A 17,460-nucleotide genomic window follows, 5' to 3' on the forward strand; every position below is an offset into this window, starting at 1 on the left:
TGAACAGATGTATGTCAGTTAAGATACACAGAGGTTACCATGTTTCATCTCCGGAAGGAATCTTCAGGTTAAACTGTATTATATATATATATATATATATATATATATATATATATATATATATATATATAATTATTTTTATACATTCAAACACTAGTGTTTCATGCTTTCGAGGATCATCAGTACAGAGTGACACGAACGGATGATCTCAACCGCGAGAAATATCGTTGAAATTTTAACATTTATTTTTTAAATGTAACATCCAGCCATGATTATAACGAACTTGGGTGACCGACTTTCTCTCTCTCTCTCTCTCTCTCTCTCTCTCTCTCTCTCTCTCTCTATATATATATATATATATATATATATATATATATATATATATATCCCGTGCTAGAATTATATGCAAATCGACATTTTTGTTTCCAAAATTTGTGAAATTTAGCACGTTACAGGGCAACACTAACACAAGCGCAGATCTAAAATTTTAAGCTAATCTGCACAGTAATAAACAATTTCAGGCATTTTGGTGATTTGCATTTTTTTTTCAGTGTGCCAACTTTTTATGCAAACCAATGCTAAACTATGGTGAAGTGCTAAAGAATCACCGAAACATTGATTATTCTAGTAATTTGTAAATTGAGAACAACAATAATAAAGAACAAACAACTTCAATATGGTTTCATAGTACAATCAGTATCTTATATAATTGCCATTTTTATTGACAAGAGCAAAAAGCCTTTGGTCCAATGAAGATGCCAAACTTTCGATTTCATCTAATGAAATGTATTTGACAACAGTAGGAATAGCATTTCAGATGTCATCCTTGGAGTTGTACTGTCTTCCTCCGGAGTAAATATTTTGTGTCCAGATGCTCCAAAGATTTTCGATGGGATTTTAATCTGGAGAACAGGCTGACTATCGCATTATTTTCCCATGTCTGGCAAAAGTCTCTCCAAATATTCAGTGGCTATCCTTGAGATGGTGCATTATCATGCAAGAATACCATTTTTTCCGGAATGCCAAATTCTTCTTGTGCCAGGGTTCCAAGTGTTCCTTAATGAAATCAATGTAGTTTGGCGGTAATTTTCACTCCATCTGCGACTCTGAATGGTCCTACCAGCTCATTGCCAATGGTTTCAGCCCAGAAAATCACACCATCACCTCCTTGTTGACGACTGATTCTTTGGGGACGTAGACCCTTATTATGGTACCACCCTTCTCTCCACCCACCGGATCCATCAAGGGTCGCTCGACACTCATCAGCGAACAAAACAGTTTGAAAATTTACTTTTATGTGATCTCTTGCCCAATCCATCCTCTTTTTCTTGTGGATATCCTTCAATTGAGGGCGGACCTCTGGCTTTCCAAATTTTGCAATCGTCCTCAAGATACGGCAACGAGTTGATTTGGGTACATCAGGAACGCCAGCTTTTTCAAAAACTTGTTTGCTAGTTTCAAGTGGTTTACGGCGAACTTCACTCTTGATCTTGCTCATTGCTCGACGTGACAGATATGATTTCTTACGAATTTTCCCTTTGTCAGAAAGTCCGCTGCAAAGCTGAGGGTTTGATTGAACGATGATAACGGTGTAATTACTTGGCATTTTCTAAGGTGAACAATTTTAGACTTCTCAGCTCGATTTAAAGTACCTTTACGTCCCATCTTGCATATAACGTTGACACACTGAAAAAACAAACAAACTGCAAGTCACCAAAATGGCTGGCGTTTGCTCGCTATTGCGCGGATCAACTTTAAATTTTATATCTGTGCATGCGTTAGTGTTGCCGTATAATGTGCGAAGTTTCACGAAATTTCATTGAAAACTACTGGAGTTAGAACAAAAATATCGATTTGCATATAATTCTGGCACGGGGTATATATATATATATATATATATATATATATATATATATATATATATATATATACTCCATAATAAAATTATCTAACAATCAACTGGTATGGAAACCTGTGATTATAAGATTTACAAGATATTATTGGCAGTAATATTCTATTAGTATTATCCCACCTAAATAAAAATTGCTCGATATACAAGATAGAGCAAATAAATCAAATTTTAGTCATTCAATGAATTTAAAAATTTATGACGTGAAATGTTTAAATTTCAAATCAAAAGATTTTTATTATTCTATGTAAGACAAAGAATACATTTAAAATATAACTCCTTATCTTATAGGATTTCGACGTCTTCCAACTCTTCAGAGGAGAAAATATTAGCAAATAGTTTTAATGGTTTGCACATTATTTGCAAAAGTTAGATAGACATGGAAAATCACAATTAAAGTTGTGTAAGTATTTAAATGTCATAGAGTAAGGGAGGTTAATGAAAAGGATATAAAAATTCACATCCAAATTGCATGGTAAAATCCGAAGTGAATGTCTTTGAGAGAAGTGTGGTAAAATTATCCAAACTGTATTTTGAGTAATCTACATCACAAGGTAATGGCCCGAAGTAGGCATTTTCCTGGAGGAATTTTCTTTGTTTATATAATGGATCCGGTAAAAAATGTTTTAGATATGTCAAGTGGATCTGTTTATTAATAAACATGTAAATTGATACATTTAATTAATATGAGCTTCAAATTACACTCCAAAATAACTTCAACTTGTTAAAATAAAGTAAAAGAAAGAAAAAAAAATGCTTACACGTAATAAAACAGCGAATATAAGATAAGATATGATAAAATAAAATAAAAGGAAGTAGATTAATGAATGGGGAGAGATAGAAAAAAGAAAGTTGACCCAAATAAAAAAAATCATCCAAGTTTTTAGACATTTCAATTTATGTCTTGAATCTTACACCCCGTACCATAAACCTATTTTATGTGCATAAACAATCTAAGTCAACAATTAAGTCAATAATAAAGTCAGTTCCTTCTATCTCCAAAAGAATTAAAAAAACAACAACAAAAAAGCGTTTGACCAAGTATCGACATTTTACAACAATGATTAAGGAACATAAAGAACAATAGAATATAACAGTGAAAAATTTAAATTCAGTAATGCCAATAAAAACTAATAACAACAAAATAAGACAAAATGTTCATCACAATATTAATCTCATCACAATATTAATCTCATCACAAAGGATAAAGCCCCCTATACAATTCCAAACCAAAACAATTTAATAAAAAAAGAAAGGTAAGACGTAAAAAGACCATTTGGTTCAATCCCCCATTCAGCTCAAATGTAAAAACAAACATACCTAAAGAATTTTCTACTATTCTATAGTAGAAAAATCCTTTAAATACCCGCATAAGTATAGTACAGTATTAAACAAACACTCTATAAAATATAATACTCTACAATGTCTATCTAGCACAGACAATAATTCCGACAAATAACATGAAAATTAAACAAGCTCAGAATATTCCCCTTGATTTAATACCTAGAAACAAATGTAACTGCCAAAATAAAAATGAATGTCCTCTTAATAACGATTGCATGCACAGTCACGCAATTGCTGAAACATGCAAACAACCAATCAAATGGAGAAAATAATGAATATAATCAAAACATTCAGGAAACAAGTACATATAGTGATACCTATGGTAAGGGTTCTAACAACAACAACAACAACAACCACCACAACCACCAGCAGAATAGCAAACCTAATAATATAATTCCCAATAAAAACCAGAAGAAGATTAACCAACACTCGCATTATACATCTTCCCGTCCTCTCTCAACTCAGCTCCCCAATATAAGATTCACCAATACTGGGATAGATAAACCACTAAAGAATAATAAAACATTGAAAGCATTCACTTATATAGGTGCAACCTCAAACTTAATAAAAGTAAGAATTTCAAACCACTTGCATTTATTCAGAAATGGAAGGTCTCAAAATAATGATAATAATAGTACGTTTAACTACATTAATCAATAGCCTGGAAGACAAGAAAATTCCCTGTTCAATCAAATGGAGTATACTAGATTAAACCAGATCATACACCCCAGGCGACAAATTTTGTAATCTTGTATATCTGAAGCAGTTATATAACCTTCACTAAACCTATAATACATGTCAAGTGTACTATCAATAAAAATGACCATACGAAAAACGTCTGGAAACTTATTGAAAAAACCTTATATATATATATATATATATATATATATATATATATATATATATATATATATATATAAAATGAGTAAGTGGTAAATGGTAAAAAAGACCCCGAAAAAGTGTTCCATACTACAGCAGAGAGAAATATGTTTTTATTACCGTTTTGTGGTCCGCTTAGTTATACAGGTTTCCAGTACCAAATCGAATTCACGATGACATAGTTTCTTCAGACTTCGCAGATTGAATGTTTATTATAATCCAAGATACAGAATATAACTTCAAAAAACCGGGCAGGAGCAGTAGCATCCAACTTTAAATTTATATATGAAAAAAGAGAGAAATAACAAACGTGGAAAGGGATAGGGTTAAAGCTGGAGGCAGAGAACGAGGATAAAGAGAGAGAGGGGGAAAGAGGAGGGAAGAACAATGGGAAACAGGAGAGGGGCAAGTTATTGAAGTAGGGGAAAAGAAAAAGAGTTTGGGAGGTATGCGGTTAAATAGATGACCAGTGTAGGATGTAATTGGCCGTTAATAAGAATATAGAGTATAAAATACAGGGAATATAAAATTATTCCTCGTACGATATCATAAATAGAGGGTTGATTCTATAATAATACGCAATCTGTATAATTTAAGATATCATGTATAAGCGGCGTATTGTACGACCGGGCAACCCCGGGCTGCCAGCTAGTATATATATATATATATATATATATATATATATATATATATATATATATATATATATACTAGCAAGGACCTGACGTTGCTCTGAATTGAATGATGTTCACTGAGTTTTCACTCCAATATTTTTATTGTCATCAAAATCGAATAAATCGCCTATGTTTCAATCAAATTGATTGATTGCCTACTCTAATTGAAGACCCATCGAGATCCACTGGAAAGAAGCTTCACATGAAGCCCCACAGTGACTTAGTCCACAATACATTGTTATCTAAATTGCTCTGTAGAGAACCTACTATTAATCTTTATTAAATTATTTATACATATATATATATAACGGCTTAAATTAAAGTTTAAAATTCAAAACTAAAGTATCTTGGTTCAGGTGTGCTCTTAACAGAAACAATTATTTTGAACGCGCCTCTGTCATATCAAAGAACCAACTGTTGATTTGATATGCTGGGCCTTTCATACAAAATCAGCCCAACCGTTGCGGAGTCTATAGGGAATTCTCTCTATCTCACTCGCACAAAGTTCCTTTTATATAATAGTAGAAATATAAAAACACACACATACAAAGACACACACACACACACACACACACACATACATTTATAATTGTTGTATAGATTTGTCTCCTAAATGTAAATCTAATAAAACCCGCTTGATTATTAAAGAGTACTCAATGGAGGGCAGAGCTAGTATATAGTCTGTTTAATATACAAATATTAGTGGTAATATAGGTGCATACATGTTCAGTTGAATCCTAGTTCAATGAGACCACTTCATCAGATCAAAAAGGAGCGATATTATAACGAGAGTCAAGATTACATTCGTTTTTTATAAGATATTCGGGTGTGGTTTACGCTCTGGAAGAAAATAGGGTGTATACTTTGTGAATGTGAGCAGTGGAAGTTTTGGAGGAAGGTGTGGTGAAGAAAGGGAGTGGGGATGTCGTGAGATTGAATGGAAAGGGGAAAGTACAAGTACATTAGCAGCGAGTAGGTATTAGTATTATTTTAACTTTTCAGTTGTTTATTAGCAGAAGTTTTCGCTTTGATATGAAGTAATATATCCTCAGCGCCGTTACTTCCATATCTTAGGGGGTTTTCCTTATCTAGTGGCGACTTCATTATCCATCTATTTTATTGGTAAGCTCGATTTATTTATTTATTTTATTCCTCGTTTTTTTTAATCCGTTCATTTGTTTCTGGTTTTCAAATTATTTATTTATTAGTTTATTTATAAGATATATGTTCATATTGTCAAATTAACAGCCAGTGAACAGCTGGCTGTTCAAACACAAACTTATATATATAATTTAAATAAAGGTGATGTACTGGGAGTTATATTTTCCGCTCTACAGCGGTGTCTGAAATAATTATAGCGGCAAATATTTTATATATATTTTATATAAACTTAATTTCGATCGTTGTCATACTTTCATTTGGGATGTTTATCTTTTCCTAAAAGAAATATAGATATACATATATTTTTTAAGTTTATATCCTTCGTTATAGAGATAGGTTTTCCAGACCGTATACATGCAAACAGGTGCATAATAGCATACATTTGTCTATATTGGTGGAGTATTCCGTTCCCAAAGTCCTCTAGTTAGAGTACTTAGTTGTCGCTGGAGATCAGTTATGGGGCTGGTTTCCTTATGTAATGCTACTTTACAATAATACTTCTCATAGGTATATATCAACATTCCAATTACAAGCGTGCTAGACCCATAGATTATTTTACTTAATCGTTTTTGGGTGTTTAATTATTAAGTATGCAAAGTGTACTCACCTTTATTCAGTAGGTGGTATATTGCGTTTCTGTTTATTTAGTTTAGTATTAAATAGTAGCCTTGAGATAGTGTTGAGGTGTGTCGGTTTATAGTAAGAATAGTTATTAATTATAAGCGTGCCAAAACCATAGATTATTTTACTTTGTGGTCGCATATTCTCTTTCTGTTAGTTTAGTTTAGTATTAAGCAGTAGAGCTTGAATTGGTGTTAAGGGATAACTAGAGGATGGCTCTTTCCTTAATTTAGCTAAGTTATTTATGTTAACCTATTCTCGACGCTTTACGGAGAGTATAGTTATTAATTTTAGATGTGTGTCGGTTTTTAGTAAATATAACTAATTTGTGGTGTATCGGGACTATTTTGTACCATTTCCACTCTTTCCTTGGTTCATGTATTAATTTATAAAGATATTGGGAGTGAGTGTTACGAAATGTAGTATTACTGCTCTGCAGGGATCGCTATTCATTATTACATCTTATTTAACGCGTAGCCTACAAAGTGTTTTTAGCTTATAGCCGATTCTACTTTTGCATTTAATGATTTTTCACGGTCTTTAAAACTAATCATCTCATATTTCTCCGCTAAACATAGCTGACAGAGTGAAGTTAATGAACTACATTTTTTAGCCGACCTAAGTGTTTTCCATTCGACTAAAGGTGTTGTATAGGTGGGATCTTTATAGAGCTGAGGGAAGAAGAGGAGAAAGACATTTATACAGTTCTGTAGATTCTTAACAGAGTGACTGAGAGAGGTGGTGATCAGTTCTTATACACAGAAGGAGGGAATGTTATTACTTATGAGGGAGAGGGGGAAACATTCCTTAGATGGAGAGACACATTACTATACTATTACGATATATACGGTGTTTATACGCAAAGTTTATTATAAATGAGAGTGGGATCAAAGTTCATTAAGATGAGAGGGCACAATGTTCATATAAATGATTCACATTACCGTTAGTTGTTGAGAATGATACAACACGAAGATGCAGTTACAAAATACAACACGAAATTACAAATTATGATGTGTTCTTTATTACATTCGACCAGTCGCAATGATTTCACATCCAGGAATTCAAAGTTGAATTACATATTTTATGTTCTAACCCTTCGCTTCTAAAGGGGGACCCGTCCGAATCGACTTTCGGCCCTGTCTCCTAAAATTAGCAACTATATTTAGAATTCATTTCCTGCCATGACGTCACACGCATGGCCAAAAACGTGCTCGAACTCACATGGAGAACTCACGTGGCCTGAACATGTCTGCAGACAAGAATTCTTACTAACGTATTTTTTTTTACCTAACTTATTTTTCAATATGTTTTAATTTTCTATTATTCGCTTTCTATATGACCTTACTTTAATTCTGTTTTCATAAAAAGAATTGAATAATTAAATTCCTTTTTAACCATCATATCTAAACTATTTTATGTAAAAACTAAACAATGGGTAAATTCCATTTCTGACCCTATTCCTGAACCTTGCTTACGAGGTTCGAATCTCGTCTATCTTATCTCATTTTTACTTCTTTTTTGTAACATCGACATTAACTTTCAGCAGTGTACCGAGAGTGAGATGGTTTATTATTCTTTGATTTTTATTTTATTTTACTTTTGTTAGTTTGAAGAGATCAAGCGGCTCCTTTCTGGGGCTAACACTTGATCCTATTACAGTTTAAATTTATATCCGAGGGATCTTTTAAGAATAGATATAGCTGCTAACTGTATTTCCTTACAGCTTGGTTTCCCAGGGATTACTTCTAAGTATTTTTGAAGTTTCTTTTTTATTAGGCCAGTTGCTCCTGTCACAACTGGTATAATGTTTATTCCTTTCAGAGACCATGTTGTTTTTAGATCATTTTTTAGGTCCTGGTATTTTGTTATCTTTTTCCGTTCTGCTCTATTAAAGCCAAAGTCGTTTGGAACTGTGACGTCTAAATGAGTGCAGTCCTTTCGGGCTTGTTCCATGTTACTATATCTGGCTTGATGGCCTTGTCTTTCATGTATCTGCCTGCCTGTATGTCTTTGTCGTAGAACACTGTCACTTTTCCATTTGATGTTATTGGTGGTGGTTCATGTTTCCAGATGTTCGACGACCTATCTAGTTGCATCTCTCCACAGATTTTCCAATGTAAGTATCTACATACTTTGTTGTGGCGAGCAGTGTAATGACCATCGGCTAGAAGGATATTGTATCCAGACATTAGGTGGCTTGGGCTTTCAACAGCTGAGTGACAGAATCTGCATTGGTCGTTTTTTTTTGTAGAGTAGCCATTTTCTTAAATCCATTTGTGAGTAAGCCTTGGTCTTGTGCAGCTATAATTAATCGTTCTTTAAATGGAAATTTGTCAGTGTACACCAGGTTTAAATATGCACCGTAGGAAACCAAAAAATAGAGAAATTCTACATAGGCAGCACCTCAATGATCTTTAAAAACAGATGATGACCTTTCGGCTGTCGTATTTTCTATTATCAACTAGCTGATCTACTCGTTAAACATGTAACAAAATTAATCAATATAATCTGTGTGCTTATCAATAAAAACCCTGTTTAAAAGCATGACAGATCGACAGATCGCAGAGCGTATTATAAACATTCGGATATTACCGCACATTTACCGGTGCGTACGACTTCCTGTTTTGGAAGTCATCCGTAGTAAACGGTTTAACATAATTTGAAAACTCCCCCCCCTCGTTAATAAACATAAAAATATCCGAAAAATTGATTATTTTCATTTGAATAAGCTAGTTTACTAATCTTTTAAAATATAAATATGATATTAAAAAATATGTTTATTTGCAGAAATAACTAATGTTTTAAGTATTTTTAAAATATAATAATTAAAATAAATTAAATAAATACAAAAACAAAAAGTGAATAACTGTTTACTTAACATAGTTAAAATATTAATTTAAAAATAAAATAATGTAATGAATTAAAATAAATTAAATAATCAGGAAAGAAAACGAATGAGTTAAAATATAAAATTAAAAAATATAAATAATTAAAATAATTAAATGGAATCTATTATAGCGAGATCTTCAGATTAAGAAACACCGTTTACTATGGACGACCTCGAAAACAGGAAGTTGTCTGAATTGATAAATATGGGGTAAATATGCGACTAAATGCGTAGAACATGTCTAAAATATTATTTCAAACATAAGCATGACACACCAATGAAAACGATATTTTGTATTAAGCTTGACAGATTTACAAGCATGCGATTTAAAACGGGTCTGACAGACCAATCTATGGAAAAAGCCCATTAAAGAGATTCATCTACAATTCAAAATGCTCGTTTATTGAAGAAGTGAGATTTTATTACTTATCAGATGGGCTAAATAAATTTTTGTTTAGCTGGTATTTTGTTTAGCTGGTATTTTTCTTTAGCAGGTATTTTTGTTTAGCTGGTATTTTTTAGCAGTTATTTTAGTTTAGCTGGTATTTTTGTTTAGCAGGTACTCTTGTTTAGCTAGTATTTTTGTTTAGCTAACATTTTTGTTTAGCAGATATTTTGTTTAGCAGGTATCTTTGTTTAACTTGTATTTTTGTTTAGCAGGTATTTTTGTTTATCAGGTAATTTTGTTTAGCAGGTTATTTTGTTTTTCTGGCACTTTTGTTTAGCAGGTATTCTTGTTAGCAGGTATTTTTGTTAAGGTGGTATCTTTGCTTAGCTCGTATTTTTGTTTAGCCGATATTTGTGTTTAGCTTGTATTTTTGGTTAGCTGGTATGTTTGTGTAGCAAGTAGAAGTGCAGCAACTTCATCCCTTAACATTCCGTAGTTCTTATAAAATAAGAACAGAGATACCACAGTGCGGCGATGCGTCAGAGTCTGAAGATTATCAGACATTGTGAGACCAATCAGGTTGTAATGTTTTGTACGCTCTAGATGAGTTTCTGGAGTGAATGTTTTTCATACATATCCTTACCAGAATTAAACGAAAGTCTGTTTATAAAGATTAAGCGGTTAATTATGGAATTGGTTATGGGCCTTAACTCAAAGTAACTTGAGATTTCTGATAAAAACGTAATTTTAATAATCAAAATCTTTCAATGTTTTGATTAGCTGGTCGGCATTCATTTTCCATATTACTTTACTCGGTACGCACAGAAGGAACTACGTCAAGGTTGCCAACACTCCCATCGAAAGTAGGGCGAAGTTTCTGGAAGAGTTCATATTTACTTGTTTCCTAACGGGGGCAGAGATAGACACACGGTCAGCTTTTAGTGTGAAGAAAATCCAGTTCCTCAAACAGGTGTAGACTGGACTGGAACAAAAATAAAAACTACCTCAGTCTAGAAAAAATTCTCCTATTCTGCTAACGATAGAACTGATGAACTTTATAATAAAAAAAAATACTACACTTTGCTTTCAATAAAAAATGTCACTTGGCCCATATCATTAATATTATTTAAAACTTATTTAAATTTAAATTTTATATCCTACGCTCATCCTCATAATGTAACTTTTGATTTAATATAATGAAACTGCTTTGCATAAATATATACCTGCAAGATCAAAGCTCAAGTGTCATTGAGAAACCATAAGGTTATTGGCGTCATCCATAACTGTTTAGTTTACATGATGAAATCGAATATTGGAGACAATTTTGTTTCAGCTTGATTTGCCATCGTGATGAAGTGTACACAATTTACTGTCATGCGCCATTTTGTATTGAAATTGGCTAACGATTTTCCAAACAAATCGACGCCATTAAATCCTAATAAAAGATGGACAGCGGCAGCTGCTAATTTTATTCTCTTACTGATTACCATTTTTGATTATTCAGTCCATTCTCCCAGTGTATTGCTCTCTTGTGCATAACTAGCTAAAGTACCTACCTGTGAAGAGTAAACTGCTATCGCACTTTCTTTATTTATTTATAAGTAATACAGACGTATGCCTGATAAGCTATTATATAAATTGATCTTGTTGGATTTTTAGGATTTTGTAATCGATAGCAATTCTTCTCATAAATCAACATTGGAGTTTGATAAGTCAATTGTCCCTTTATGTATTTTTATGAACAAATGTATTTTACTTGATATATATATATATATATATATATATATATATATATATATATATATATATATATATATACGGTAAAAAGCTAAGCAATTTACATAAAGAGTTACATTGTAATTTTGGTAATAAGTTAGTCGCTTTCTATTGCAAGGCCATTTTACATAAATTCAGACATCATACACACACAGAGACATACGCACACACACACACACACACACACACACACACACACACACACACACACACATATATATATATATATATATATATATATATATATTAGCGGGGGAAACTCGAGGTTGCGCAGAATTGAATGAGGATCAACGAATTTTTCACTCACAAAATTACACTTTTTTCAATTAAGTCAATTACTTGACTGCTCTAGTTTGGGACCCACTTCGGTACAGCGGGAAGAAGCTTCACATGTGTCCTCGCAGTGACTTAGGCCACAATACATTGTTATTTAGATTGCACTATACGAGAATCTACTGTTGATTTTATAAAATTTGTTATATATAATAACTTGCATTAAAGTTTTAAATGCCAGAATCATGTACCATAGTAAAATTTCAAATGCGCCTCTGTCATATCAAAGAATTTACAGTTAATTCTTCCTGCTGGGTCTTTCTGCTCATGCTATATTAAAACTTCTCAAATGGACTTGTGATGTTAGGCTGTATAAGTGGTTTACTTTATTCAAAATCGCATGTCCTTTCTTTACGTGGATATTTTCGATTATCGATTATCAATAGTTATTGAAAACACTCCGATACAAAACATATTTAAGAACACTCCCAGATACAAAATGTAAATTTGTGAGTAATTAAAAAACTCGATTCGGTTGGTTAGGAGAAAAAAAGGTGATGCAGTCTCAGAACAGATACTAAACTTTGCTGCTGCTAATAATAATAATGATGATAATAATAATAATAATAATAATAATAATAATAATGATGATAATAATAATAATAATAATAATAATGATGATGATGATAATAATGATAATAACAATAATTATGATAATAATAATAATGATGATGATAATAATAATGATAATGATAATATAATAATAATAATAATAATAATAATAATAATAATAATAATAATAATAATACGTCTAATTACTACTGGTATTAACAATGTCGACTCAGGAGAGGTGTGATTGGAGATTGGGCAACTCTTGCCACAAAAATCTCACACGCTGGCACACTTATAGTGGGTATCCATCATCTGTCAAGGCTGAAGGAAATTTATATATATATATATATATATATATATATATATATATATATATAATATAAAGCTGAATGTGTGTGTGTATGTGTGTGTGTCTGGTCACGAATAGGTTCCTATATGGTTGACTATTTTAAAAAACTGATTACATATAATGATAGAAGATGGGAATGTGTATGTTTGATCCTACAGAACGGTGGTTCATTAAAATTATGGGGTCTGCGTTTACGCCTGGTCCACAAAGTATGAAAATAAAAAATTTAAAAATTAAAAAAATACAAAAACTTTTACAAGTGTTTTTGATATAGATGTACATAAGAATACTTTGATAAGTATGTATTAACGTAAATAGGGATGGTATAATAAAATTGTGGGGGCTGCGTTCGCACCTGGCCTCCATGGAATGGAAATAGGCACACACTTTAATAAAGACTTTTCATATCTATCTGCGTAAGTATACTTTGATAATTATGTTTCAGTTTAAAGAAATATGGTATAATAAAATTATGGGGTGTTCGTTCGCACTTGACCTCCATAGAATAGAAATATATCACAAAGTTTAACAAGGTTTTTTAATATAGATCCACATAATATTGTGATAAGTGTTTCAGTGTGAACAGGTATGGTATAATAAATTATGGGGTTTATCTATTTTATTTTTACTTTCATCATATTTTGCTTGGGTTTTGATTACCTCCAAATTCGAAGCTATCTCTTTACAACCCTTCCTTTTCATAATCTATCATACTTTCATAAATCAGAGTCCATTGTCTGTAGTCTGTTTTTGAACCCAGTCAACGGCGGGTACTTTTGCTAGTATATATATATATATATATATATATATATATATATATATATATATATATATATATATATATATATATACAGTTCTGTTTGTCTACCTAGAATTCATTACCTACTTATATATCTATAAACATATTTGTCTGTTTATCTATTTTTCTATCTATGTCTATTTGTCTCTTTAACTATAAATCCATCCGTCTATACATCCATTCCTCTCTTTATAAATGTTAATAATTTCTTATACATATACATATATATATATATATATATATATATATATATATATATATATATATATATATATATATATATATATATATATATATATACATATATATAAGATATTTACATATTTATCGAACTTTTCATCTATGGATATCTCACAATATTTTATTTCTAATCTTTTCAGTATATTCATATATATCAAAATGATTTCGTTTCATCTTGAAAGACAATACTTTTTTGCTATTATATATTCATGTGAGCGAGAAATTATAACATGTCCATCTATCTATCTGTCTGTATGTATATCTATCCATTGCCACTCGTTAAATTCTCCTTGAGATAGTTTTATTTTCTTCCATACTTTTTCTCTTTGATTGTTAAATTTGATTTTTTTCTACTTTTTTTTTTACATGGGTGTCACCACTTATCAAGGCCCAGAGGCCACTCAAGGATAAGGGTTAATAGGTATACATTAGTCATTGTGATTTTAGCATAGTAAACAGTGGGAATTTTGTAACTTGGATTACTTAGGGGGACGATTCAATTAGAACTTGTTCACATTGGACTTTTTCTTTTTTTTTTTCAAAGGTATCAACACATTATCAAGGCCAAGAGGCCACTCGAGGATAAAGGTTAAAGAGTATACAGTAGAAATTGGACAATATAATAATCATTAGTAATGAAAATTTGTTAAATTTGATAACTCATATGGAACGGCTCATCAAGAACTTATTTACGTTAGACTTGAAGACAACCATATTGTAGTCAGCCGGAAAGCAGGAAAACGGAAGATAATTCCACAGGCGTGCAGTTCTAATAAAAAAGCTTTGTTCATGGAATATACGTTTAGGTTTAGGCACAGATAAAGAGTGGGGGGAATTATTGATAGTGTTTACAGCTAGACGAGTGTTTCTTGTGAAAGTTTGGCGAGGGGGGACCATAGATTGAAGCTCAGTCGAACACTTTCCATGAAAATAACGATACATCAGAGACAAACTCGCAACATCTCTTCTGTGAGATAGAGGTTGCAAGGAAGAGAAAAGGACATCTCCTACGAGGCTACGAAGTCTATTTTGAACTCTATCAAGGCAGGACAAGTCCTTTCTAGCAGCTCCTTGTCTGCCTTTATGCATACATGCATATATATATATATATATATATATATATATATATATATATATATATATATATATATTTGTCTATCTATCATCAATATATGTATATATATATATTTGCCTATCTATCATCAATATATATATATACACGCACACACACATACATATATATATATATTGCTCGGGGAGTATACTTTCATATTTGCACTTCCCATACATAACGTTACAGGTAACGTTTTACATGATGTCATACGTGATGTTCGACATGATATCATCTGCTACGAAGTAATAATGAAGTATATATATATATATATATATTATATTATATTATATTATATTATATTATTATGAACAAACAAATAAACAGACAGGAATACGGATTTATTATAATAAATATATCTATGTACCGTCATGTATGTATATATCTCTCTATATATATCTCTCTTTATCTACCTCCGTATCTATCTGTGTAAATGTGATCAGAGGCTCTATCTAATTATCGTGTAATTCCGTTTCGTGAATTCTGAGGAGTCAAATGAAACATGATGTAGTGAAAATTTAGCCAATCAAGAAAAGCCAGTCTTTGAAAGAACCGACCCACCCACGTTTTCTCTAACACGCATCCATATTGAAAAGTCAATGCGTATTTGATTAGGATCACTTTCGTAGATATGAGATGCTTATCGCTGATGACAAGGCGATTCATTAAGCCAGCAATTGACTTGCAGTTCACCCGGAGCAGATTGATCATGTGAAATGCCTATTCAGATCTGTTGTTCAGAAATGTGAAATTACAAGCGAGTCCAGCGTTTCGTATTTTGATATACTAGATCAGAAATGTCTGTTGGTATGTCTATCTAAAACTAGAAAGATACACACACAAATACCTATCAAGTTAACTTTTATTAAACGACGTATATTAGGAAATTTGATACTAAAACAATGATAATAAAATTTCCATGGCAGATGCTCGTCTGGACTCCAATCTCTGGTCCCCCCTCGCCAATCTTTCACGGGGGACACCCGTCTGGCTGGGTCCACTGTGAAGAATTTCCCCCACTCTATATCTGTGCCTGGATCGGAGCGCGGATTCCATGGGCGGGGCTTCTTTCTTGGAGCTGCACGCCTGTGGAACTCTGTTCCGTCTGCCTGCTTCCCTCCGGACTGCAGCTTGGATGTCTTCGGGTCCAATGTTAACAAGTTCCTAATGAACCGCCCTCTTAAGTAAACACTTCAGCAAATCTCCTCACTAACTTAATGTACTTGCAATAACCCTTATCCCTGAGTGGCTTCCGGGCCTTGATAAGTGGTGATCACTGTGTAAAAAAACAAAAACAAAAAAAAAAAAAAAACAATTCACTACTTTGGAGGCAACTGGCCATTTATATAATTTAATGTTATCAAGACGTACGCACATCTTTTATTATGTACATTTAAAGGGCAGTAACTCTTATTTTTTGCACAGAGGTGTTTTCCTTATGTCGATTCTAGTTGTGTGTGTGTGTCTAAAGAAAGGAATGGGCTGGGTGAAGACGAAAATATAGGTAGATGAGGAATAAGAAGAGGGAAAACGAGGTTGGAGACTGATAGAAGTTGTGTAAGATTTTTGCTGAGATAAATACCAGGCAGCCCTGCTAGATTAATATCAAATAACCATTTATATACACAATTAGGAGTATTTACAAACTTAAAGAAACTGATACTGAAAAAAACAAACAAACAAATAAAACATCAGTTAATGCCACAAAACGACCATAGATGGACTGAGATAGTGAAACGATCCAGAAAACATACCATGATTCAGAACTTAATTAGAACGACTGTATATGTGTGTGTGTGTGTGTGTGTGTGTGTGTGTGTGTGTGTGTGTGTGTGTGTAAAGAGAGAAATAGGCTGAGTGAAGAAGAAAGTAGAGGCATAAGGGGAGGGAAAACGGGGTTGGCGACTCATAATTGTGTAAGACCTTTGATTAGATTACCACCATAACATCTCTTCAATATCCCCCAGTAACAAGCTACTAGACGGCTCGATTGGTTTTTCGCCCCTACATCGGGATCTGACGATCAATTTGCACATCAGAGCCGCTTTGGACTTTCACCAGAGTTTCCTCTTGCTTCATCCCGACCGGGATGTACTGGAATTCTAAGAATGGTTATTTTTCAATCAAATCCCAGAGAAATCCAGAACCTATTACTAGAGTTCCCTTAATAATGTGATTTGCAACGGTGATCGAAAAGGACGGATACGATTGGAAATCTAATGAGACTTGTTATCATCCAGTCTCCAGGGAACACCACTATTTCTACTAGTGAGAAGTTAATGGAAATTACTAGTATGAGAACTCCTGTGACATATTGGCTCTGAATGTTCGTTACAAGAGTCACATACAAAAATCTGTAAAGAATGTCAAATGATTATGTGTGACGGTGCTTCTTATGATTATGCGTCACGAAGTCAATATCTTCGCTGAAGATGCC

This window comes from Euprymna scolopes, chromosome 20, assembly GCF_053919585.1.
Source record: "Euprymna scolopes isolate OS-2025 chromosome 20, ASM5391958v1, whole genome shotgun sequence".
In the NCBI taxonomy this organism is placed as follows: domain Eukaryota; kingdom Metazoa; phylum Mollusca; class Cephalopoda; order Sepiida; family Sepiolidae; genus Euprymna; species Euprymna scolopes.